At 38.9% G+C, this 27,716-nt stretch overlaps 2 protein-coding genes across 2 annotated transcripts in view; one reads left to right on the top strand and one right to left on the bottom strand.

Annotated features, from left to right (window-relative positions):
* Positions 1 to 27,716, top strand: part of csf3r (colony stimulating factor 3 receptor) — a 320,054-nt gene that overhangs the window by 160,773 nt on the left and 131,565 nt on the right. The window lies entirely within an intron of this gene.
* Positions 1 to 27,716, bottom strand: part of LOC137487869 (uncharacterized) — a 240,859-nt gene that overhangs the window by 166,026 nt on the left and 47,117 nt on the right. The window lies entirely within an intron of this gene.

Below are 27,716 nucleotides of genomic sequence, written 5' to 3'. Positions count from 1 at the left end.
ACCAGTACATTGACCGCATTACTGCTGCCGCTGCACCAATCCGTCTGTCAATCTCACGTTCCATCCTTCCCTCACTCGTGAACAAAACCCCGAGATACTTAAACTCCTCCACCTGGGGTAAGGACTTTCCTCCAACCTGGAGATGGCAAACCACCTTTTTCCGGTGGAGCACCATGGCCTCGGACTTGGAGGTGCTGATTCTCATCCAAGCCGCGTCACACTCGGCAGCAAACCACTCCAGTGCATGCTGAAGGTCCATGTCTGATGAAGCCAACAGAACACAACATCATCTGCGAATAGCAGAGATGAAATCCTGTGTTCCCCAAACCGGACCCCCTCCAGCCCAAGGCTGCGCCTTGAAATTCTGTCCACAAAAATTATGAATAGAATTTAGATCTAGAATTTAATTGTCACCAATTCTGTTGACAAACTTCCAAAGGAATGATCAAAGTCCCTTAATGCAATTCAAAAGCCTAAAAAGATGGAAAAAATGGAAATCCTGTCAATTTACAGACATTTTTACACTGTAGTTTGAACTGAGGATGAACATTTTCACAGAAAGCTCCCACTCTCTCTCATGGTACCAGCATGACATCTGAGTTCCCTGTGTTTGCGTTAAGCTCTACTTTCGCAGTTCGTGATCTCACTAACTTCACACCCAAATAATAAGGCCATTGATTAGAGCGGAATATTGAAATCTGGCTGTTCGAGTGATTAATAATCAGCACACAGTTTGCTGTGCTCTCAGCGCTGAAGCTGGCTCGATGAGACAGCTGTTCTCGTCGCAATCTGCTGATTAAGTCAAAACTACAAGGAGTGCCACTCCACCAAGCATAGCAGTGGCGTAATCTACACGGTAAACACTTATCATGCTGCAATTATGACAACCTGCATTGATTAGGTTGTGCCTCTCATCATCATTAGAGTTCATTTTAACCTGTTAAAAATGATCCCATCTGTACTCAGGCAGAGATCTAAATTGGTGTAAGCGGGTGGCAAAAGAACACAAGGATCCCTGACGGTCTCAAACACAAACTTCAGTCAAAACAAGTTGCATTGAATAAAGTATTCTTGCAGGTCTGAAATAAAACAGAAGAGTGTTTTGTTTAGTGTAGCGAATTCTCTCGCTTCATTGATCACCGGCTCATTCTGGTCAATTTTGACTTATGATGAAAGAGCCGTTTGACTGTGTGAGCAGACGATTGGACATTTTGGTGATTACAATTCTGATGGTTTGGATATATTTAAATGTTCATGCAAGAAAATATTGAAAAAAACATTTACAAAATGCAAAAAGCTTGAAAGAGACGGTTAACTTTTGCACATGCAATTGCCTTTTTACTCTTGCAAGTTGAAGCAACACATACTTAAAACGTTCGGCCAATCAAAACACGTTTGTGTCAGCTGGCCAATCAAAGCACACGCCGTCAGCTCGCCAATCACAACACAATATACAGGCTCAGCTGGCCAGTCACAACGTTGCAGAGATGACAAAAGTACACACATGCTTTACTCAAATAGAAGTACAGACACTCCTGTTTAAAATCACTCTGGTAAAAGTTGAAGTACTGACTACACTTTTGCACTCAAGTAAAAGTAAAAAAGTACTGCCTGAAATATGTACCTTAGTAAAAAGTATAAATTTTTACCTGTTTTAGTTTCACGGTGGTAACTACACTGTACATTAGAGATGCACGGATGGGCTATTATTTCATCCGCAACCGCATCACAAAACTCATCATCCGTCCGCCATCCATCCGCACTAACATTTTCGACCAAATTTTTAATTGACGCTTTGAAGTGACGCTAAACAATACGAGGATGTGTCGTTTCACTTGATTCAATTCCTCGGTCCTTGAGTCTTTTTCTTGCGTCCTTCCCTCGCATCCTATAGGGGTGGAAAGACGAGGAAAGAAAGCAAGGAAAGGAAACGAGGATACACAAATAAGAAATGAGAAGCACCCCTATAAAGCTCTCAGAATATCAGCAGTGAACTCCGTCTCCAATTGGCGCACAGGGACAAAAATAAATAAATAGCCTAAATTAAACGTACTGTACTGTACAATTTTTTTTACAATTATTGTAGCCTAATAGAAAACGCATTTTGACACATCATTTCAACATTCAGACGAGAGCGCCTGGCCTCAATGCGCCCTGCTGCGCTGAAGGAGCGCTCGCTCGCAGCACTTGTTGCTGGAATGTATAGAATTCTCTTGGCAAGGTGCTGTAGTCGTGGGAATGACTGGCCTTGTTTCTCCTAAAAGGAAAGTAGATTTTCCTCTGCTGATCCGAAGTTTGTAAAGGAATACTTCTGTACTTCATCCAGAATTAGTGTATCCGATTCCTCCTCCCATTCTGTGAAGTCAGTCCTAGGCTTTTTCGTTGGTGTGCCAGCTATGTGTACAAAAACAGTACAACCGCCCGCCACCCGCCCGAATTTAATTAAAATTTTATTTTTCGTCACGTCATCCGCCCGATCCGCGGTTTATCCGCAGATTCCGCGGCTGTAACCGCCATCCGCGCATCTCTACTGTACATCATGTCAGTTGTGCTCAAAAGTTTACACACCCCTTAAACACACATTCATTCATTCATTCATTTTCTTGTCGGTTTAGTCCCTTTATTAATCCGGGGTCGCCACAGCGGAATGAACTGCCAACTTATCCAGCACGTTTCTACGTAGCGGATGCCCTTCCACCTGCAACCCATCTCTGGGAAACATCCACACACACTCATTCATACACACACATACACTACGGACATTTTGAAGAAATTAATAAATTAATGAGAAAATAATTATACACTGCAAAAAATGCTTTTCTTACTTAGATATTTTGTCTAGTTTCTAGTCCAAATATCTAAAAGTTCTTAAACTAACAAGCATTTTCTAGATAAGCAAAAGTTTTTCCTTAAATCAAGCAAAATAACCTGCCAATGGGGTGAGCAAAATAATCTTATCACAAATCGAAAAACAAGTTTATTTTGCTAACCCGATTGTTTTGCTTGATTTAAGGAAAAACTCACTTCATTTTGGTAAATTATTTCTTAAAACAAGACATTGTTTTGCTTGTCTAGAAAATGCTTCTTGGTTTAAGAACTTTTAGATATTTGGACTAGAAACAGGACAAAAAATCTAAGTAAGAAAAGCATTTTTTGCAGTGTAAATGAATCTTCAAAAAACTTCGTACACACTAAAAAAATTTATTTTGCTGTTTGAGCAAACTACTTCAGAATTGTGCTGTTTCAGCGTAAATTAGTAAACACTACTAAGCTAACTTAATTCCGTCATGTTGTCTGATTGAGTGGAGCCAGCATTTTCTTACAGTGTACATTTGAATCTAAGTGTGCAGCTATTTGGAAAAATACTAAACAAAACCGTTCAGTAACATACATTAGCATTAAACCAGCATTTATACAGTATTAGAACACTGACAGGGCCGTTATTTACTGTGAGAAGCTCTATACATGCTACTGTGTTTACCGCAGCAGGAAACAGATGTGTCACAGGTGTGACTATAATTGACTTAAACACTGATTGCTTGTTTGTGCATTGATTAAAACTTGCAGATGGATCCCAATTGGCTGCTTAAGTGAGTTTAAAACAATACTTGCAAATGCCAAGAGAGAATAAAGAAAGGAGTGAAAGCGTTAGGTTGTTTGCACTCTGAAAGGTTTATAAGTGTGCATGTTCATTTGAATAGCATCTGTTCTGAATGAAATTACAATTAGTGCTTTACACCAATACAAGTACATGTGGCAAATCACATCCCGTAAGGATTCATAGAACAAAGATGGGAGATTTTTATTTCTTTAATATACTGTAAAGAACGATTGGTAAAACTTTACAATAAGGATGTATTAGTTAATGTTATTTAATGTATTTAACATGAACAAACAATAAACAACACATTTATTGCAGTATTCATTAATGTAAGATTAAAGAGATAGAAATTCCTAGAAATTTTTAGTTTGTTAACGCCCAGTGTATCAATTAGCGTTAACAATTGTTCATTCATTCATTTTCTTTTCGGTTTAGTCCCTTTATTAATCCAGGATCACCACAGCGGAATGAACCGCCAACGTATCCAGCTTGTTTTTACACAGCGGATGCTCTTCCAGCCACCCATCTTTGGGAAACATCCACACACACTCATTCACCCTCATACACTATGGACAATTTTGCCTACCCAATTCACCTGTACCGCATGTCTTTGGACTGTGGGGGAAACCTGAGCACCCGGAGGAAACCCACGCGAACGCAGAGAGCACGTGCAAACTCCACACAGAAAAGCCAACTGACCCAGCCGAGGCTCAAACCAGTGACCTTCTTGCTGTGAGGCGACAGCACTACACTGCACAAATGCTTTTCATGCTTAGATTTTTTGTCTTATTTCTAGTCTAAATATCTAACAATTCCTAAACCAAGAAGAATTTTCTAGACAAGCAAAACATACTGTCTTGTTTTAAGAAATAACATGCCAATATTAAGTGAGTTTTTCCTTAAAACAAGCAAAATAATCTGCCAATGGGGTAAGCAAATTAATCTTGTTTTTTCTTTTGACGTAAGATTAATTTGCTGACCCCAATGGCAGATTATTTTGCTTGTTTTAAGGAAAAACTCACTTAATATTGGCATGTTATTTCTTAAAACAAGACAGAATGTTTTGCTTGTCTAGAAAATTCTTCTTGGTTTAGGAATTGTTAGATATTTGGACTAGAAACAAGACAAAAAATCTAAGTAAAAAAAGCATTTTTTGCAGTGTACCTACTGCGTCACTGCGTCAACATGAACAATCATGAATTTTAATTTTAATCATGCATTTGTAAATCAAGATTAATAGATGTACAAGTAGTGCTCACACTTTCCAGCAGGCACCGGACATGACATAGATGTAAAATTGGTGTTGAACTCCAACGTCAGGCTAACTTTGAATTTTGGTTGTACACTACCTGACAAAAGTCTTGACGATCTCAGTTGTAAGAGCAACATTTAATAACTCGACTTCTAGTTGATCGTTTGGAAAAGTGGCATAAGGTCGATCAGTTGAGCTGCATCTCAATCATCACAAATACTGCAGAAGACCTATTGGAACTTGCATGAACCCAAGATGCTCATAGAAATCAGTCTGTAAAGGAAATATCATGGTTTGGGGTTACATTCAGTTTGGGGGTGTGCGAGAGATCTGCAGAGTGGATGATCAACATCAACAGCCTGAGGTATTAAGACATTTGTGCTGCCTATCACATTACAAACCACAGGAGAGGGTGAATTCTCCAGCAGGATAGCGCTCCTTCTCATACTTCAGCCTCCACATCAAAGCTCCTGAAAGCAAAGAAGATCAAGGTGCTCCAGGATTGGCCAGCCCAGTCACCAGACATTAACATTATTGAGCATGTCTAGGTGAGATGAAGCAGGAGGCATTGAAGATGAATCCAAAGGATCTTGATGAACTCTGGGAGTCCTGCAAGAACGCTTTCTTTGCCATTCCAGATGACTTTATTGACTTTATGACTAAAAGCTCATGATGGAGTCATGAATACACAATATTCATTCTGTCTCCACTGCAGCAGGACTTTATATTCTATACTGGACATTATTTCTGTTAATTAACAAGACTTTTGTCTGAGCAAAGTCAGACTGTCCTGATTAAATCATAATCAAGGCATGATCAAATTTTATTTTGGTAAAATAAGCGTAATCTAGAGGCCTTTGCCTGTCATATAAACCACTTCTGTACCAAATGATCAACTCGAAGTGAGGTTTGAGGTCTGACAAAAGGTATGTTATTTTTAGAGTGTCAATTTGCTGAGCATCAGAATGCAAATCCAATTAGATCCAGTTTATTTGGTAAACAAAGCAAGTCTCATATAATATATCTAATTAAATTCAGAAAATATTACTTTACAAACTGCATTGTACATAAATCAGATGGACATTTTCATATTAGTCAGTAATATTACTGTAATTAATTAAAAAAAACTGAATAAGTATAGATTTTTACACATATACTCAAGTAAATAAACAGAATTATATAGATTTACACACATTGGGCTCTATTTTGACGGTCCATGCGCAAAGCGCAAAACGCAGGGCGCAAACGCTTTCAGGGCGTGTCAGGACGCGTTTTTGCTAATTTAAGGCCGGTAAATCTGCCTTGCGCCGTGGCGCATGGTCTAAAAGGGTTGAGTTTATTTTCTTAATGAGTTAAAGGTGTATTTTGAGAATAAATCAATTAGAGTCTCATCTCCCATTCCCTTTAAGAGCCAGCTGCGTCGCGCCAAGAGCGCATTCGCTATTTACAGGACGTAAAGTAAGTCTAAGTGGAAAAACTGAGCATTTCACAAGCAAACAGTTAACAGTTTTTTTAACAGAAAACTGTTAAACAGAGCATCTACTACGTGAGAATGAGAGATAATGGATCACTTTCACTTTCGCTCTTGGATAGGGAAACCTTTAAGCACAGACATCAATTAGAATATAAATAATTACTTTTGTTTGTTAAGCGCAAATATTTGTTTAAAACTATTTCTAAATTCAGTTCTAATTTCCAGCAAACGAATAAATGAACAATAATAACAAAGTGTGCTCAAAAACCTGAGTTATATCCTAAAACACATGCTGTGTCCCATATGGTCTAAAACCTGACTGGTGGGCAAATCTAAGCTTGTTTTTAATAAAACAAATGTAAATATGGATATAATAAATAATACTGCTAATAATAATAACATTATACCAAAGCAAATTGTTATGAATGAAATGAAAAAGCCTCCCGAGATGAAGAAGACATAAAAGCAGTGATTTTTCATATTTATGTAGGCTAGAAAATAATATGTTTTGTAATATTTTAATCTTTTATATTTATATCCTATATCTATTCTTATTATATACTAGATATATATCCTTAATATCTACATTTTTTCCTATGTAAAGATATTTGCCTATTGCTCTCTTGTGTGTATTAAGCAGTGTGTAAGCGAGGCGCAACTCTGCGCCAGAGTTTAGACCGGGTTAGTTTTGATCTAATGAAAAATCTATTATAGTTTCTCAAAATAGCGACGTGCCAGCAGTGCGCCTCAGAACACCTTCCTTTTTAGACCAGAACGCCTATGGGCGGAAAATTTGCTATTTAAACAGCGTAGCACAACGCCTCAAAACGACTCTTGCGCCATAAAGCCTTAAAAGGTTATTGCGCCGCAACTTGCGCCATACTGCGCCGGGTGTATGATAGAGCTCATTTACTCAAGTAAATAAACAGAATTAATAATGGGCTAAAAATCTGCAGAAATCTGCGGAATCCTGTGCGTGCAGATTCAGTGTGGGCCTACTTATGAGGCACATTTATAACACTCTTCATTCTAACATAAGCACTAAAATATTGACACTAAAAGAAGAAAATGAAGATTGTTTCCTCAATAAAAGTATTGTACCAACTGAAAGGGAAACTTTTTAGTTGTGACTGTTGGTTTGATAAAAGCTTTCATAAGCCATCATAACCAAGGCGCCTCATAGAATTAGCTTTGGCCAGTTACAAAAAAAAATAAAAAACGCAGCAGAAGTTCCAGTACACACCTCACAACAGACATCTTGTGTCTCTGCCAGTCCATCAGCATGCAGGTTACAATGTGGCATTAGACTGTGGAATTGCAGGCCTCTGCCAGTAGGCCTCTAAGCAGATTTGAGGGTGTGGGTCCTTGGACGAGAAAATCCTTCCCAACCAAAAAGTCGATTAAAGCCGGCAGCTGTGATTCAGGCTGTGCCAGGCGTCTGTCTCAGCCCCCCCACCCACCCCCACCACCACTCTATCCTCCATCTTCCATCCGTCTCTCTCCTTTTTGACTTCAAGAAGCTGGGGCAATTTCCAGAGAGTCAAAGACAGCCAAAGCGAGCAGTGCCTTCACACTGAGGCAACTTCCCTTAATCACCTTTCAGAAATGAGGCTTGCTATGCTCCCATGGCCTGTCCCATCAATTACAGCCAACTTCTCCCAGGTTTCCTGGCATTGAATGCATTTGTGAACTTAATGGCTCATTAAAGAGCACACCTGGTTTGCCTGAGAAAATTACCGTCAAGGAGATCAAATAAGAAGTATAGACAAAGACGAGGCATGCCTGAGCATGCAAGAATTGGAATTAATGCGCGCTTAATTGGATGTGGTTTGCAGTTTCAGGACTTCTTTCTATATGGTGATTCTCTTCAGATCATTAAAGTAGCGCATGAAACAAAGCACTGGTTTTGGCTTTTCATGTGTGATTTGTGCTCTCTTTCTTTGCTACACCACATACACTGTAAAAATATCCGTAAATTAGCAGTTTTCTGCATTTTGTGATTCTGTTTTTTGTATTTATTTATGCTTTTGAATTGCTTTATAAGACGCTGATCTTTCTTCCAACAACTTTCAAGCTTGAAAAAAGTGACTTACCTGAACATTTTTAATAATAAAAGTGATCAGTTGTCTATTTTTATCCATTATATTCATTCAAACTACTAATATGTTAATAAAAGTAACTTTTAAAGTAGCTGTTAAACTTGAATTTTCAACATCCAAAGTCAACCAAAGAGAGATCCAGGTCTAATAATGCCATTCATAACCGTAAATGAACGGAAAAGTCGAAATACATCAAGCCCAGCTCTCAATTAATTTATTAGTTATAATATTTGTATTTATTTTATTATTTATTGTATGATGGATGTTTTGTTTCTGAATTTAAGCATTCATATTTCATTTAAAAGTTTTACCTGTTGTGCTGTAACGGAAGTGGTTGTCAGGTGACCAGAAATGAATATCCCGGAAGGTATATGAGGGGAGCGGAAGAGCATTGTTGTGAGGATGTCGTCGGGGTGAACGTTAGCGTGAGAGAGATCATTTCTCGGCTAGTTGTCGAATAGAGAACTGAAGAACGCTTATAACGTCTATGATCCTGTGAGGATAGCAGTTTCCTCCTTGAGTATCAACATTCTATTTGTTGCACAGTGTTTACTAAATACAGCCATCAGTGAACTGTAATTAAGTATCGCCAACGACCCCGGACACCCCAGATATTGCCCTGAGAAACAAGGACATCTCAGTGGGTTATCTGGGAGCGCTGGATGCGACATTCCCCTGCTGAATCTCTCCTTTTTCTCCACGGACTATAGCTCTAGTTCTAGAGTATTCAACACAGGATCATTCAGAAAGCGTAGTCCTGAGGATGTTTTTGGAGATGGCGAATTACGTAGCCGGAGGTATGTATGGCTGCATTTCATTTTTTAGAGCAAACGCTACAGGGCGGTATGACGCCGTTTCTTTTGCCGCATACCGGCTGACCGCTTACCTCCGCGTGGAGGGCTTTCCCAATGCAACCAGTTTGCCTAGCTAGCTCGTCGTGTATGTTGGCAGACTTGAGGTGCAGAGAGGTGTTGACCACGTCGACGACCGGGTTCGAGTCCGGGAAAGAGCGGTTCTTAGAAATCAGGCAAGACAAAAACAGAATAAAAGTAAACAACAGGGTGAGAATGTGGTAAAACCCGAAAACATGGTAAAAATTAGATGAGGGATTTTTTTTTTCTGGACGGCTTTTTGTAAACTGTCAGATGGGTTTAGGGAACTAAGCGGGCGAGCGGGTCAATCGGTAAAATTGGTTGGCTTAAGGGAAGGAGGAGGGTGGGTCGGTCGATTGGCTGGTCGCCCAGTCAATCATTCAGTCATTTAGTGGGTCGACAGCGGCCTCTGGTGGGTTCACGCGAGAACAACGCGGGCACAAACGGCACTCCCGAGAGACATTTGAGATGCGAAAAAGCGCACACAGTGGCCAAAAACAAAAACTGCAAAAATATCTACCTCCCGGGATGTATTTCACGGTTTCCAGAAACGTCCACGGGACTACGTTTTCAGAATGAGCCCGGGTTGAGAGTATTCCCTGACTCCGGTAAGAGCGAACTGTTGTTTATTTGCCCTTTGGGCAAAGGGAAGTTGTGTTTTATGCCTCAATGAACACAAGCACAGACACAGGCCTGTAACGGGGTTTATTTATTTCTCTATTCATTTTATATGGACTAGTGATGGGTCGTTCTTGAACGATTTGTTCATTTAGAACGAATCATCAATATGACTCAGGAACTACGAGTCCTCTCAGGGAATGTTCGTTCATCCGCGCGTGCGCACATTTGTGCAGGTGGTATCGTTCATTTCAAGTCTTTTGAGTCATTCATTGCAGAAAGGCAAAGGCCAATCATATGCGTTTAGAGCTGGAAAGAGATTTGATCCGTTCATCTCTTGAGTCCTCTATCGGGTTTGAGTCACTCTGTCATGTGATGAACGAACGATCATGGCTCCTGTAAACTTAGACTGTGTACATTGGTTAAGATTATATGTGACTGTCAGTGTAACGTGAACGAACCGCTGACATTTGAAGACATGAAGAGGTGAGCTGAGCAAAGAGACAACAATACCTTCATAGACAAAAGAGCAGGAAACATTGAATTATTATTTTCTCCTTCTTATAGTATTCTATTTAGAACTTATTTGACGTGTGATCAACCTTTTGGGCTAGTTGTAGATGTGTTTGGAAGCAATTCATAACATTTTAATAATAATTTGGCAAATTGAATCAAATGAACAAAATTACTCGAAAAAAGATTTGTTCATCTCGATGAACGAGACTCAAAGATCCGAGTCAGTAAAATGATCCGAACTTCCCATCACTAATATAGACAATGTTTAAGCTTTACTGAATGATGAAATTAAATTTATTGTGAAACAAATCTTCATTTCTTTTGTTTGTATACCTTTGTTGGTTTAATTGTATTTAAGTAATTTTGGAAAGATAATTCTGTACCCGGTTGGTTGTGTTATTAGTTATATCAATTGGTATCATGTTATGGGTTTCTTTTTTGGGTTAAAATACAATTTAGAGTGATAAAAAAGTCCAGGGCCCTTCCCACAATATAGGACGAGGGCGCTACATAAAGAAACTTAATTAACAGATATTTTACGCTTTGTTCGTTTTAAATAGTATATTCGAAGAAGGCTTCGTTTTTTTCAGCTCTGAGAGTCTCTGACTGGGTTTGTCTGAAACAGCCCTCATTCGTCTGTAGTCACCAAATAAATTTCCATCAAGAATGTGAAATCAATACTTGCATCTGTCTTTAGCCTCTTTTGGCCTCCTAGTGGGATCTCCTCTCTGACTTTTAAAGTATGTTAATGCAATTTATCGAACCTCTTTCCTTAATCACACACATTGCCTATAATTACATACCTTGTCGGCCTCCAGAGTTCTAATTGCTAATGCCTTTCCTGGAATTTGTCCTCTAATCCTCATGTGTAATTATATCGAAAAAGAAAGAAAACGCTTTGTGCTTGCTTTCAGATTGAGCGTGGAAAGTTAAACTGTGAACAGATCTCCTCCTTCGTGCTTTCAGCACATGTGACACTGGGCCGCAAAAACACAAATAAACCAATCCAATAAATTCATTCCCACAATAAATCGATGCATGTTTTGTTAGGAATGGACAATGTTTGGAAAATGAAGCGCTTAGCAATGCATAATAATAATAGTTTTTTTTTATGTATACAGTTGCCCCCTCACTATAACGCCATTCACCTTTTGTGCAATAAGACATGCTTTTTTTATGGCGCATTGTGTTCTGTGTCCTGACAAGTGCATTGTGTTCTGCGTCTTGATTGGCTATAGACCATTGTCAATCAATGTACAGTACAGAATGAGTTCAGCTTGCCAAATTTACATAAATCTTTAATCGCTCGCAGTGTGACTCTGAAGTGCCGGGCTTTATGTTTGGAAGTTTTCTCTCCAACAAATCCCACAATGTCAACGAAACGCTCTGAATGAAAAAAAAATGTAAAAAAAAGCTGACCACTTCACGGATTTCGCCTATTGCGGGTTATTTTTATAATGTAACCCCCACGATTAACGATGGACCGCAGTATAATTGTAAAAATATTAAAGAAATAGGAATTTAACAAAATATCTTCATGGACCATGATATTTACTTAATATTTTAACTACCTGTATAGAGTGTTTTGGTAAATTAAAAAAATAATAATAATAAATATATATATATATATATATATATATATATATATATATATATATATATATATATTTTTTTTTTTTTTTTTTTTTTTTTTTTTTTTTACATATTTTATATTATACATATTTCTGTGTGGGGGGGGGCTCAGTTATAGTATAGTTTTAGTCGACTAAAGTTGTTAAGATTATAGTCGACTAAATCTACTCTAAATTTTGTTAAATTTATATAAATTCGGTTTAATTTGAGTGTAATTTATTTAAAATATTGTCTACATTAATTTATACAAAATATTCTGACTTAAAATGAAATAAAACGGTCTAATTTTAACAATAAAATCTAGATTTTCTATTGAAGAACAAAAATTAGTTATGCATTGTTTATTTATATCATAAGTAATATGTACAATTATATGTCGGCAAGAACAGTAGACAACAGAAAAATCATTAATTTTGCAATTATTTAACAAACCCTTTATTTTAATGTGGTAAACTACTAGTCTTTTAAACCAAACTGTTAAACAGCATTTCAGTTAAGCAAAAGTACACACTTGGGTAAATAAAAAAGATCGAGTTTACAGTGAATTTCAGGATGATTCCCTGGCATGCTGATGTTGCTTTAGAGCCGTTGTTTTTATCAGCTGTGTTATACGGTTTACAGCCTTTTTGTCTTGACATCAAATGTGAATCTTATTTCCTCTCAGCTGTTGTCATCTCATTATACAAAGTTTAATCAGACAGACGCCCCTATGGATGATGGCGTAATCGCATCCCACGTCTACTGTGAATCAGTTGCTTTTCAAATGTGTGTGCGTCATACATCAAACACCAAAATTGTTTCTGATTTGATATTTACCAAAAGACATCAACGAATCACATTCTCCTCTCATTTTTATTAGTCAAAGTATATATTATTAGTTGTCATTATCATGACTTTTTTTTTTTGTCATAGAATCTATTTTTTTTTAATTTAACACTGCCCAGGAGCTACGTTTTTTGCCGTATTTGTTTTCGAGAATTCACCTGAGGGCGCTGTGTTTGCTTTTAGAGATCTCAAATATATCTCATGAGTGCCATTCACAACTGCTTTAAATCCACCAGAGGTCGCTATCGACTGATCGATTGATTGACGCACTCTCCCCTTTCCCTAAACCCAACCGATAGTGTTTTCAAAAACACAGATTTACCAGCGAAGTCAGTCAGTCAGTCAGTTGACAGCGGTATCTAGTGGATTTATGCGAGAACAGAAGGCGCGAATGGCACTTGCGAAAAAAATTTGAGGTCTTAAAAATCATACACAGTGACCTCTGGGATGTATTGGAGGCTCTCCAGAAATGTATACAGAGGTACATATTCAGAATGTGCCTATGTTGTAAAATGAGCCGAAACAGCACAATTCTTAAGGCTTTTTTGGGACATAATTGTTTTATGTTCAATCCACTCACATTAAGTTACAATAAGTTAATTCCTTCTCATTGCCCAAACACAAATCGATTGTGTGGATCCCAACATCGTTTATTAAGTGTATGAAAGCCAAGCTCAAATGTGAACAAGTCGTTTATTTATTTATTTTCAAATGTCATAGTTGCCTAGACAGATAGTCAGGCAAATAAACAGAATAATGACGGCGATAACAATAAAAAGTGAAACATCTGCACCATTTACCAAATTGGCACTTTATAAAAGCGGTGGGACGCAGGAACATTACGAGGGCTTTGCTGCAGCCCACTGCGAGGGTAACTGTCTGTTTCTGATGCCAAATGAAGCTCCCCAGAATGTTTGGAGCTCTCTGTGTGTGACTCTCGCAGGAAATAATCCCGCATGTTATTTATTATAATATTTCCCTGTGTCATTTATCCACAATATTCATTTGAGAAAGCACAGCAGCCCAGCCTCGCGCTCTGAACCCATCAACATCATCAATAGATCATAAATACCATGTTAAAAATAGACTGGCTTTGTACAATTTGTGTAGAATACCGCATATAGAAGTTATCTGGGTTAGCTGGCACATTTGGAAAGTTGTACATGGGCTGTCTCTCATTCAATTAAAAGTCTATTTGACTAAAGCAATGTGAGCAAAGCATATTAATATACTCATGACAAAAATGAGTAATACTGAATGAATATGAACGTGAATGAGATTTTATGCATGCTTATGTCAAGTGTCATTAGCCCAGTTATATCATTTTGAATGAAAATTGACTATGCCCAATGCAAATTCTACCCCTTAGCCCTTCCCCTTTCCCCCACCAGGGCTTAATTGTGCAGTAACACCTCTGAAATCTGATCCAGCATCTGATTTTACCAATCCCCCTCCTCAACCGCCCTCCTCTGCTGTTCACTTGCACTTTTTTCCGCGACTCCCCAACCTTCTTCATTTTTATCCGTGACATACCCCCGCTCTTCACTTTCGTCCTTCGTCAGCAACACCCCTTTGCCATCACCGCCCACTTCCACCCCATCTCCTGGTCTCTACTTTCCTGTTCAACACCTCTCCATGCTTGGGAAGCATTCCAAATCCGTTACCCTGATCTGTTCCGGGACCTCGCAATTCACAAATGTAGCACTAACCTCTACATCTCGTTTTGCACGTTCAAGTGAAGGCGTATGGGTAAGCCATTTCTTTTTAGCTTGAAGGCATAGGGCTAAAGCCTGGTTTATACTTCTGCATAGAGTGATCGGCGTGACCCACGGTGCATGCCTTGCACATTGCCATGCATTTATACTTCTGCGCGATGTTTCTGTTGCTCTGCAATAACACTTCTGAAACGCTAGCTGGCAGTAGGTGTTCCTCTTGTCGAGTTTTTTTGCTGGTGTTTTGTTTTTTCTGAACACTACCTTAACATACAATTAGCTCAAACAATTAGTTGTTGCGGACATGCAACAACTGAAACAATAAGGTAAACTCAAAACAACAGTTTCCATCTGGAGCTCCTTAACGGGACTCGACACTTGTAAACACGTAGCCTGCGCCGAAGCATACGCATTCGCTTGATGCAGAAGTATAAATCAGCCTTAAAGGCAAGGGCTAGATATCCCTTCAAACTGGGTTAAGAAAATTTCCCAGAATACACCAGCCACAACAGCAGCATGGCTGCACACGGAAGTAAGGGGATCCACGAATTAGTATTTTTTTGTCACTATTACGAATGTTTACAATAAACAAGCACATGTTTTAATACATTCATAACCGCATTCATGCTTAAAATAAAACGCTAAAATAAAAACCACTAAATTTTACTATTTATAATCCCTAATAATAACTCCTTTATAGTCGTCCCTAAACATTCTGACACTCGATGACATTCGAATCCCCTGCAGAAAAGTCTAGAGGCTGGGAATGAGCTTTTTACAGTGTCCGCTATAATGTAATGTTGGTGTGTTTACATGATGAATATGGCCAGGGTGTAAATGCAGGGTAAAGTTATTGCCACATTGTATCATTATGATAACATAATATGTCTTTAGTGATTTTCTAAAGATTAATACTAAAAAATGCTAAAAACTGGAGTAACTACCATCGCGATCTGATATGCAGCAAGAGATTGCAATGACATGATGACGTGTGCAGGTGCTGTAGTGCTGTCCTATTTCTTAAGGGTAAATTTTGAAGCCCTTAACCTTCATACTCAAGGGCCAAGGGGAAGGAGTAGGGGAAAAATAGAAATGGGATAGGGCCTAAACCTGTTATGAATCTGTCATAAACATGATTGTTATAACTGTGTCTTGAATTATTAATAATGGTTTTCTTGATAGTGGTAAAAATGTGTCATTCATTTAAAAAAAAAACTGCTTTTAGTATTGACACTTATAATGAAAACCTAACATTATTGATCCACTCAAAACAATGATCAGAAAAGCATTCATGACCCAATTATAATAGTCTAGTTCCAACCCAAGCTCATTCTGAAAACGTTCCCCTGTATACATTTCTGGAGAGCATCAAATATGTGATATGTCCAAGTAGGTACCTTTTTTTTTTTTTTTCGCAGTTTTGTTTTCGAGACAAAAGGTTACTGTGTATGCTTTTTTTAGATCTAAAAAAAAACTGTGTTTTTAAACATTTCAATCATTTTCTCACGTATTTGTTGCCAATCTGGTGATCCTCGGCCCATCTTTGCTCATAAAGGACTAGACCTTTCTTGGATGCTGCTTTTGTACTGAATCATAATTACAATCACCTGTTGACATCACCTGTTTCAAATCACATCATTATTTAATCAGTTTACCTGATTACTAGCCCTAAACTGCTTATGTTCCTACTTTTTTTGGAATGTATTGCAGGACAGGATGCATATTTACAAAAAAAATTAAGTTGACAAAACAAAACATGACAGAGTTTGTGTTGATATTGTCTGCAATGAAATGCAAGTCAAAGTAAATTTAAAAATCACTAACTATTTCTGATTTGGGGTTCAAGGAAAAGCTCAAGGAAAGCACCCAAGTCAGATAATTAAGCGACTTCCTTAAACTGCTACACACTATTGCTTGCTGACAGCTAGAAAAGGAGTGTAAGACATTAGCAGATGGTGAACAAACAGACCACCCCTCGGCCTGCAGAGGTCCAGCTCCACGGACATGACAGAGATCAATAGAGGGTCTCCGTCAGTATCTCCCACAGCCAGATGGCCGGCACACATCTATCAGTGTCTCTTGTTTAACAGCAGCGCTGCGGTCGGCCTACGTCCAATATGGATGTCATTTCAGCAATCTTCTGAATAGTTCTAATCGCAAAGTTAGATGACTGATAATTTCAGCAACAACTAAAGGACACTTTTTATATACAAGTATACAGATAAAATATTTAAGTCAAAGTTACAGAAAGAAACACATGACTGTCTAAAGGGCTTCATGAATTAAAATCAATTGTTAAACGTGATTTTAACAGGCCAATTCTATTCATTCTTACTTGAATATAGTGGTTTTCACAATCATTATTGTTTCAAAGCAGCGTTTAACAAAGTGCATATGATTGCATTACAATCAAATTCAGAAAAAGTTAAGATTATTAGTCAATAATGTTATTTATTAATTCATTAACTTTCCTTCGGCTTAGTCTCTTTATTCATCAGGAGTTGCCACAGTGGAATGAACCGCCAACTTTTCCAGCATATGTTTTACACAGCAGATGCCCTTCCAGCTGCAACCCAGTACTGGGAAACATCCATACACACTCATACATTGCCAATTTAGTTCATCCAATTCCCCTATAGCGCATGTGCATAAACACAGTCTGTTGGGTTTAAGGAAGTGGTGGGTGGGTCAGTCAGTCAGTCAACAGCAAGCTGCCCTGGTTCGTAGAAGTGTATATTGCGCCCTCTGGTGGACTTGCGTGAAAAGAGGACGTGTGAGAGAAATTTGAGAGCATCAAAAAGAGTGCACAGCGCCCTCTGGTGGATTAAAAAAACAAAACTGAGACCAAACGTACCTAAGGTTACATATTTCGATGTTCCCAGAGAGGTAGACCTGGGTATGTATCTGTAATGCGCCTGGGTTGCAAAATAAACCCAATGAATTAATTTATTTGAGTGTTCACATCAAGAGTGGTAAAGCTGAACACTGTTGAACAGTCTACTGTACATCACAGGTGTCAAACTCAGTTCCAAAAGGGCCGCAGCTCTGCACAGTTCAGTTCCAACTCTAATTAAACACACCTGATCAAACTAATTGAGTCCTTCAGGCTTGTTTGAAACCTTCAGGTAAGTGTGTTGGAGCAGGGTTGGAACTAAACTGTGCAGGGCTTCGGCCCTCCAGGAATTGAGTTTGACACCCCTGGTCTACATTATCCAGATATGTCAAATCAAACAACCACCCCGGGTTATCAATGTGTTTTTACTTGTGTTTCTGTTGTGAGGTGACCCTCTATAATCTGGAGTCCTGAGGGTCCGTTCGGTAAATTAGAAAATCCAACAACTGCAGGTGCAAAGCAAATCCAGCAGGTGTGCACTTATCAACACATCTACTTTCTACACAAAAAGTGTTCGGTCCATTGCTTCTACTTCTTGCTTTTATCCCATATGTGGAGAGTTTTTAAAAAAAAGAAAAGATAATACAGCTCGGTTCAACCTGGATTTTTCACTGTCCCGCCGAGAGCGCTAAGTGCAAGTGCACATTGTGTTTTGTGTCCCCGAGCAGAGAGTAATTCACAGCATTGCCTGTTCTGCCACCAAGAGGAGAGCAAGTGTTTCTAATGGAGCCCACATCTCTCTGGATGTCAGCAACAAGCCCCTTGGCACTGCCAAATAGACTCTGAACTCCCAGAGAAGAAAATAAATGTCACAAAAATGTTTCTCGGCTGCTCATGTTGAGGGCTCTCTGGGTGACTGTTTTCTTCCAGTGTTGTTCACAAACATTCAGCTCTGCAATTGTCTTTTTATGACTCGTTGGTGGCCTACTGTTGTTTTATCTAAATAATCTCTCTGTCTGTGCGGTGCATTTAGTTATGAAGGCGGATATATACAGTTGGACTTTTTTCGCCAATTTCTGTTTAAAGGGGAGACAGGGTTTATTCAGCATTTCTAAACATAATAGCTTTAATAACTCATTTCTAATAACTGATTTCTTTTCTCTTTGTCATGATGACAGCACAAAATATTTCACTGGATATTTTTAAAGATACTAGTGTTCAGCTTAAAGAGACATTTACAGGATTAACTAGGCTAATTAGGCACGTTAGGGTCATTAGGCAAGTCATTACATAACAATTGTTTGTTCTGTAGACAATTGAGAAAGAAACATTGCTAAAGGGGGCTAACAATTTTGACCTGAAAGGGTCACGAAACACCAAAACACATGTTTTGAGCTGTCGTATATGTGCCCCACACTGCTAAAAACTTTATTAGGACACCTATAATTCACTAAAAAGTGTAAATTGGTTGTTTTTGCGTTATTTTAAGCAAATGCGTACTTCCGGTTTGAAACAAATTTTTGAAGCTGCGTCACGGTCATGAGATAATAGCGTGTATTCCAGCGTGCAGACTGGACGCCTGTGCCAGAGTGTGTCTTATTACGTCTTACAGTGTGATGCATTAATGCATGAGTAAGGCTTGGTTCAAACCAATCAGCGCGCTCTATTGTGCAACTTCATTGATATTCATTACTGTCAGAGTGTTTAGACGACAGAGACGCCACGTTGTGTTGGCAAAACAAGCGTGAAGTGTTGCTTTTATAGTTTGCTGTAGTTAAGTTTTGTTTTCATTTGAGAGCGCAGCTGGAGTCACGAGTGGATTAACAGTGTACGCGACGATCGACAACAATAACTTACGTGTCTAAGGAGGAACATTGTTTACCTGAGAGCTGTACTCATCTGCAAACGCTGAGATCCGGATTCGCTTGTAGTCTCCTCTTCATAAAGACTCCGCTCTAGTTGATGGTGATTGTCCTGTCTCTACAGATTTGGTAAGTGAGCGACCAGAGCTCTTTGTTTATTCAGTTTGTTCATATCGAACTAACTATTGCATCGAGTGTAAACATGTTAGCACCACAACCAAACTTTAACCTCGTGTAGGATTTTCACTGCATTTTGTGACCGGAATAACACACGCGGCTTTCTGACGCTACATGCCGTGTGCATCTAAGGGTGCTTTCACACCTGTGAATCGATTCAGTTGTTCCGAAACAGAGATTACAATTGTTACATTGTTGCTCTTTGCTCTTGGAGCGGTTCGCTTTCACACTGCAAAGTTTCTAATCGGAGCAAAAGAGCTAAAACAAGTCACGTGCGAGTAAACTCTCCTTAAATTGGTCAGAGTGTCAGGGTTTATTTTGCAGCGTCCCGCTAAGCTGTCAGGAGAGGTGGTGGTTTGGTGGTGATTAACAGGGTGCGCGCGCGACGTGTCTGAGGAGAGATGCGGTGGGGAGGGATGAGAAGGGTGCGCGACGATGCCTATTTGAGGACCGGGAGGGAGACGCGAGATTACTGGGAGATCATCACTCGTTTGCGGGCATCCGGAGACTCGCGAAACTTCCCACCCTACTCATAATCCTCTCTTCATATAGTCGTAAGCCTATTACATATCCATAAAACACTGTGATATAACCGCGCTCGGATCGGATTGCTTTCTCACTGCAATCGAACCGCTCCAGGGTTTGTTTCAATCGAGCCGAGACCACCTCATTCAAGCGATCTCGGAGAGATTACTTTAGCGAGGAACAGAGCGCAATTGCCCTGTTCACATATGCCAAACGAACCGCGCTAACTGGGCAAACGAGACACGTTCCGAAACAAAAGTGTAGGTGTGAAAGCACCCTAAGTTTCCGGGAAATGCGGAGGGTTTTTTTCTCTCATTCGCCGTGCGGTATCAAACATTGCATTAAAAATACACGCTTAGAGCAGTTCCTCTAATCAAATATCTCCTTTGTCGCGAGGGACATGAATTAATTCCCTGAATGAAAGAGCCAAACTGCAGTTATGCATGCGTGCAGCAACTGGTGTGAACACAGCATTTGAAACTCTATCGGCACAGTTCTGAGAGAAAAGACATCGTTTACCAGAATGGAATCAACCTTTCCACAATGCTTTAGAAACTGACATCTAAATTTGGGTGGAGAAAGGCTCCTAATATGAGGCATGTCGTGGAGCCAGTTCGTTTGGCCATGAAGTCATTTGTAAATTGAAGTCATTAGTCACGTGGCCATTATGCCTCAGGTGGTTGGCTCAAAAACCCCACTAGCAGAGGTGGCAGCAAATAGGTCAAATCCATCTAGAGGAATAATGCACAAGCCAAACTGCTACCATTGAGGTGTGCAGAAACGCTAATGGAGGAATTATGCACCTCCTTGGTCTACATCTAGCAAATTTAATAATATTAATACAGCAGCCCACTAATCTGAAGACTCTTTGGCTTTCCAGCAGAGCAAAATGAACGGTTTCCTTTCAAAGCAGGAGGTGCGAGAATAAAACACAAAGGTGTTTTTTTTTTTCTTCATTCAACCTGATTTAATGTTCCATATGAACGTTACGCTTTTGTTTGTCTTTTATCTGCAGCCTATGCATCTGGTTTGCTGCCCCGACCTATTTTGTGTGGTTAACAAGCTGACATTTTTCTCATTCTCTTTCTCCCTCCTTCATTTTCTCCAACATCTGATATCCTTTATTTTGTGAGTCTGCCCGCCGAGAGCGGAGACTGAAAAGGCTGAGTAATAGTTTTCACATCATCAGCCGCGGCGCAGGCTCTAATCTCGTGGGACGGGCTCCGTGTCAGGGGCCTGCCGAGCACCGGGACGCTCACAGTAGCAATAGTGACCTCTTGCTGTGGCAAGCCGAGCGGAAACATGCCGACCTCTACCCATGTCCACAACTATCATTGGGAGGAAAAAAAAAACAACAACTTTAGCCGACAGCATGCAATGACTGTCATTTGCCCACAATCTGAACGTTGCCAGATCCTGCATATGTGTGTTTCTTCATCTCTCAAGGGCACGCTTTTGTTCTGAGAGATGTTCGGTTTCCTGTGGGTTGCTTAGAGTACACCGCGAGGACATCTACAGTATAAAGGAACATTATGCGGTGAAAGTGCACGCCATTAATTCACAGATGATGGGAGAATCTGTTATTCAACAAGCCTCGCATATGGTCAATCACGTGATTGTACCTGCTGAAAAGATGATTGTGCTTATGCACACTTCCAGTGGCATCATAAATATAGCGATTATGAGCGCATGAATGCCTGAGCAACGTGTTGAAAATTATGGATGACGGATGAGCTGATGATTTCTGATGTTGGAAGTGTTTGAAACATGACAGAAACACTGTTATAATATAGATAGATATGTTTAAAGAGATGGAGAATAGCTCAGCTTCATGATTTCCTTTGTGTACCAAAGAGAAGTTTCCTACTATGAGAAGTATTAGTGCACAGTGCAACATAATTGTCACCGACTTGGTCCCAGTCATTCCCCTCGCTGGCCAGCAGAGGCCACCATCACCGGACTTCTACCATTACGTCATCCACTTAAACTGATAAGCACACACACCTGCAGCTCATCCCGCTAACTACCCACGCTTACACATATAAGCAGCACAAACACTCAGTCCGTTGCGAAGTCTTGTTCTGCCCTGTCTTACATTACTGAGCGTTATCTCCTGGCCTGATCTCCCGTGTATTACCTGGACTGTTACCGACCTTGTGTTGCCTTCTGCCTACCCCGAACCTTGCTTGTATTCTGACTCTGATCAACGCCGCCTGCCCTGAACCACGCCTGATATCTCGACACTGAACCACGTCGCCTGCCACTGATTCATGCCTGCTTTATCACTCCTTGACAGCCAGCCGCCAGCCCTTACTGAATACCACTGATGTGAGTTCGCACGTAAGTGCGTATTGTATGATTGTGTTTAATAAACTTACTGCAAATGGATCCCTTCGTGTCAGGCTCCTCGTTACAATAATAATGTAATGCCAGATTTAGTAGCGTATGCTTGTAATCCAACAAACAAACCTTTCAAAAGGTACATTTTTGTTCCTAACAGGTCTTTAAAAGTACATGTTAATACCTAAAAAGTACAAATGTGGACCTTGTAGTACCCTAAAGGTACAAAAGTCTACTATATACAGTTGAAGTCAGAATTATTAGCTCATCTGAATTTTAACAGAGAGCAGGTTTCCTCAACACATTTCTAAACATAAGTTTTAATAACTCATCTCTAATAACTGATTTATTTTATCTTTGTCATGATGACAGTAAATAATATTAGACTAGATATTTTTCAAGACACTTCTATACAGCTTAAAGTGAAATTTAAAGGCTTAACTAAGTTAATAATGTTAACTAGGCAGGTCAGGGTAATGCAAGTCATTGCATAACAGTGGTTTGTTCTGTAGACAATCGATAAAAATATAGCTTAAAGGGGCTAAAAATATTGACCTTAAAATGGTGTTTAAAAATTTAAAAACTGCTTTTATTCTAGCTGAAATAAAACAAATTAGACTTTCTCCAGAAGAAAAAATATTATCAGACATACTGTGAACATTTCCTTGCTCTGCTAAACATCGTTTGGAAAATACTTTAAAAAGAAGTAAAAAATTTGAAGGGGGCTAATAATTCTGACTTCAACTGTATACAACTAAAATGAGACTGGCAAAAGTTGAAGTACTGACTTCCCTTTTGTAAGGTAAAGTACGGTCTGAAATATGTACTTAAGTAAAAAGTATTCATTACCATACCTGTTTTAGTTTCAAAGTGGGGAGACTGGCAAAAGTTGAAGTACTGACTTCCCTTTTGTAAGGGAAAAGTACAGTCTGAAATATGTACTTAAGTAAAAAGTATTCATTACCATACCTGTTTTAGTTTCAAAGTGGGGATCTGCCCCCCCCCCCCCCCCCAATAACCCTTGATCCCACCCAAAGAAGCTCCTTAAATGGTGTAAACTCTTGCACTGTTGTGTCTTAAATAATACTGTTAACAATAAAATAAAAACATAAAAATCATAAAAAATATACATTTGACCACTCCATTATTGGTTCATACCATCATGTATGCATTATCATGCCCAGTATGCTCATCATGCAGTAAAATTTTAAACAGCGGTCAACATCAGCAGATCAGATATTGGTAATTGTTCAAAAGACATTTTTCTTGGACACAGGTTATCATCTACACTTACAGTGCATCTGAAAAGCATTGATAGCATTTCTTCATGTTGCAGCCTTATCCAAAATGGATTAAACTCCTTTAATTCCTCAATTCTACATATAAAACTCCATAGTTGATAACCATAGAGAAACTCGATGGTCAAGTAAGATACAGAAAGTCAGAAGTCAGTCGGGTCACTCTAGAGCAGAGTTCCCAACCGTATTCCTGAAGGCACACCAATAGCACACATTTTCAACCTCTCCCTAATCAAACACACCTCAATCAACTCATCAGAACATCAGAAGAGACTCCAAAACCTGAAGTTAATGGGTCAGATAAGGGAGACATCCAAAATATGTACTGTTGGTGTGCCTTTAGGAACAGGGTTGGGAACTACTGCTCTACATGACCAAGTCTCTTTAAAGCAATGTTTTAGCTAGCAATCTTCTTTAATAGAAGCATTTATCAATTTGGTTACTGTATTAAACTATATTACTTGGCGGAGGAACAGTTAATTCCAGCAGTAATTAATAAAATATGCATCTGTTTATTTAAATCATACATCCTTTGCCTCGGCTTCATGTTGTGCCTAAGAAAACTCCTAATGGATGGTAAAGTCAAAGTAACGCACAGCCTCCCATGCCTTATTGCTTTAATAAATCATTAAACTGTCTCTTTGGCATCTAATTATCTCTGAGCTGTAGCCTGAATTCCAAATGCAAAAAGGGAAAAGTGTTGCAAAAAATGTAAGGAAAATAAAGCAACTTCCCATTTTATACACTCACCGGCCAATTTATTAGGTACACCTTACTAGTAGATCCGCCACACCATTACACCACCAGCACCAGCCTAAAATATTAATACATCGCAGGATGGATCCATACTTTCATGTTGTTAATGTCAAATTCTAACCCTACCATCTGAATGTGGCAGCAGAAATGGAGACTCATCAGAGCAGCAACGTTTCTCCAATCTTCTATTGTCCAGTTTTGGTGAGTCTGTGTGAATTGTAGCCTCAGTTTCCTGTTCTTAGCTGACAGGAGCGGCACCCGGTGGGGTCTTCTGTTGCTGTAGGCCAGGGGTACTCAAGCTTTTCAGCCCATGATCCCTGAAAAACAACTCCAGTGACTCACGACCCCCACTATGCTCGGAGGTGGTTATAAGTTTACAGATATTGAACACAATGGTGTTAAACATAAGCATATTGGCAACACAAAAAAGTGCAACAGTCTTACAACCATATATATCTTTTATAATCGTTATTCATTTGTTTAATTTAATATTAATCTCACTTAATGAATATGGTGAGCAGACTGTTTATAGCACAAGACTATTCGGTCACACTTTACAATAAGGATCATTAGTTAATGTTAATTATTGCATTTACTAACATGAACAAACAATGAACAATACATTTACTACTGTATTTGTTCATGTTAGTTAACGTTAGTTAATGAAAATACAGTAGTTCATTGTTAGTTCATGTTAACTCATGGTGCATTAACTAATGTTAGCAAGCATGGACTTGACTGTTAATAATGCATTAGTAAATGTTCAATTATGATTAATAAATGCTGTACAAGTGTTGTTCATGATTAGTTCATGTTAGTAAATGCATTAACTAATAAACCTTATTGTAAAGTGTTACCGACTACTCCTGGTTTAATTTTGGAGACTTGGAGCCACGTGGAGATCAACCTTCTTGTTCAGTCGTGGCCTTAATTTTTAATATATGTGAGAGCTATAAAGGTTTTTAAAGTTGAATATTGTACCGCAAAATCAATCTGCCGCAACTAACGCTATTGCTGTGATGTTAAACAAGCATACTAACATCAGGGGGTTCACAAATAAATTATAATAACTGCTGAAATATGATAATTCTTTTGTAAAGTCCACTTTTCAAGGACATTATAGCTTTCATGATATCTTCCTTATTACCATCCGAAGTTACTGCTTCATCATCATCTTCGTCAGGGCCCTCACTAGCTGCCATGGCGTCATTAGTTTCTTCACCCTCCGAATATTCATCTTCGTTTCTGTTTATTTTCTTGTCTTTTCTGGCACCTTTGCGTGACATTCCTCCCTATACTTTTATATTTGTGTTGCTTGACTTTAGATACAATTCTGGTTGGTATTGTAGGATTGATCACAAGTTAGCAGCAGAGCTAAAAAGTTTCGACCTCTCAGCACCTCTCCATAACCAAAAGTCAAACATGATGATTCTAATGGTTTAATAAAATACATGAGATGTTTGGAAATCACCAAGCGACACCTCCCCCTCATAGTCTCGCAACCCCCCAGGGGGTCCCGACCCTAACTTTGAGAACCACTGCTGTAGCCCATCTGCCTCAAGGTTGGACGTGTTGTGTGTTCAGAGATGCTCTTCTGCAGATCAGGGTTGTAGCGAGTGCTTATTTGAGTTCCTGTTGCCTTTCTATTTGCTGGAACCAGTCTGGCCATTCTCCTCTGACCTCTGGCATCAACAAGGCATTTGCGCCCAAAGAAATGCCGTTCACTGGTTATTTTCTCTTTATCGGACCATTCTCTGTAAACCCAAGAGATGGTCGTCAGTGAAAATCCCAGTTTCTAAAATACTCAGACCTGGCACCAAAAACCACACTACGTTCAAAGTGACTTGAATCGCCTTTGTTCCTCATTCTGATGCTCGGTTTGAACTGCAGCAGAACGTCTTGACCATTTCTACATGTCTAACTGCATAGAGCTGCCATGTTATTGGCAGTAACTTTGTAAACTTGCATTAATGAGAAGTTGGACAGGTGTACCTAATAAAGTGGCCGTTGATATTTTCTGTTTAATGCTTTTTAAAAAACGCACGTTTGAATCCAAAGCCTTGCTTGCTATAATTAAACCAAACACTGGCATTGTGTTGCAGCTTAAGTGGACATTTCTTTTGAGAATATACTACGCCTCTTTAGTCAGAGAAGGTCTGACTAGAATCTAACAAAATTACTGGTAGGAGAAAAGTGCTGCTGTAATTACAAGTGTGCTTCTCTGTGTAATTCAGCTGTCTGCTGCAAATGTGTCCTCTGTTCTTTTTGCCGTTCGATCAATAATTACATTTCTTTCTCAAAGAGAAAACTAGCCAAATTCACTCTTCACTTCATTTCTCCTCGAGTTCCTGCTGATAAGTGGTGTACTGTTGTTTTGCTTTGACGTCAATGCTATGTATAGTGCTCTGTGTAGCAGCGAAGGAGATGTGCGAACGGCCTATCCCAAGGTCACATGACAGAGGTCACGTCTGCACAGGTACAGTACTCTCTCTCTCTCTCTCTCTCTCTCTCTCTCTCACACTCACTCTCTCTGAGATGCAATTCAGAGTTTAGGTAACACTTTAGAATAAATATCCGTTATAACTAGTTAATAGATCATTGATAAACTGTTAGTTAATGGGTTATAAATGACTTGTTAAATAAAATGTAATAGTTTGTTAATTATTAATAACTGTGCTTTATAGATAGCCAACAGATAACTTACAAGCTGTTAGTTAACAAGTTGTAAATGACTTCTTAACTGTATTTTAATGATTATAGCTATACCTAATACATTAGTAACAGATCATCAACAAGCTCTTAGTAAATTACTTAATAAAGACTTGTTAAGTATCAGTTAATAGTGTATATATGTTATTGGGATGTTATTCTAAAGTTGTGATTATTCTTCATCTATTAACTGTTAGTAAATGAGGAATAGTTGCAATTTTAGAATAACATCCCAATAACATGCATAAGCTAATAACTAACACTTAACTAATATATTAACTCACAAATCACATATCAGTTGTTCCAATCTACTAACACCAGTGAAACTTTTGTTGAACTTGAACTGATTCCATCCATTTGCTGTTCAACAAAGTTTCACTGGTATTTGTAGATTGTTAACAAACTATGAGCAACAGATTGGTAAAGTGTAAGTTAATAGATTGGTTAAGTGTTTGTTATTAGCTTATGTATGTTATTGGGATGTTATTCTAAAGTTGCAACTATTCCTCATTTACTAACAGTTAATAAATGAAGAATAGTTGCAACTATAATAACGTCCCAATAACATATATAAACTATTTACTTTTACTTAACAAATCTTTAGTAAGTAATTTA

The sequence above is a fragment of the Danio rerio genome, chromosome 16 (assembly GCF_052040795.2).
Source record: "Danio rerio strain M-AB ecotype USA chromosome 16, GRCz13ab, whole genome shotgun sequence".
Lineage (NCBI taxonomy): Eukaryota > Metazoa > Chordata > Actinopteri > Cypriniformes > Danionidae > Danio > Danio rerio.
This window is presented reverse-complemented; position numbering and strand designations above follow the sequence as displayed.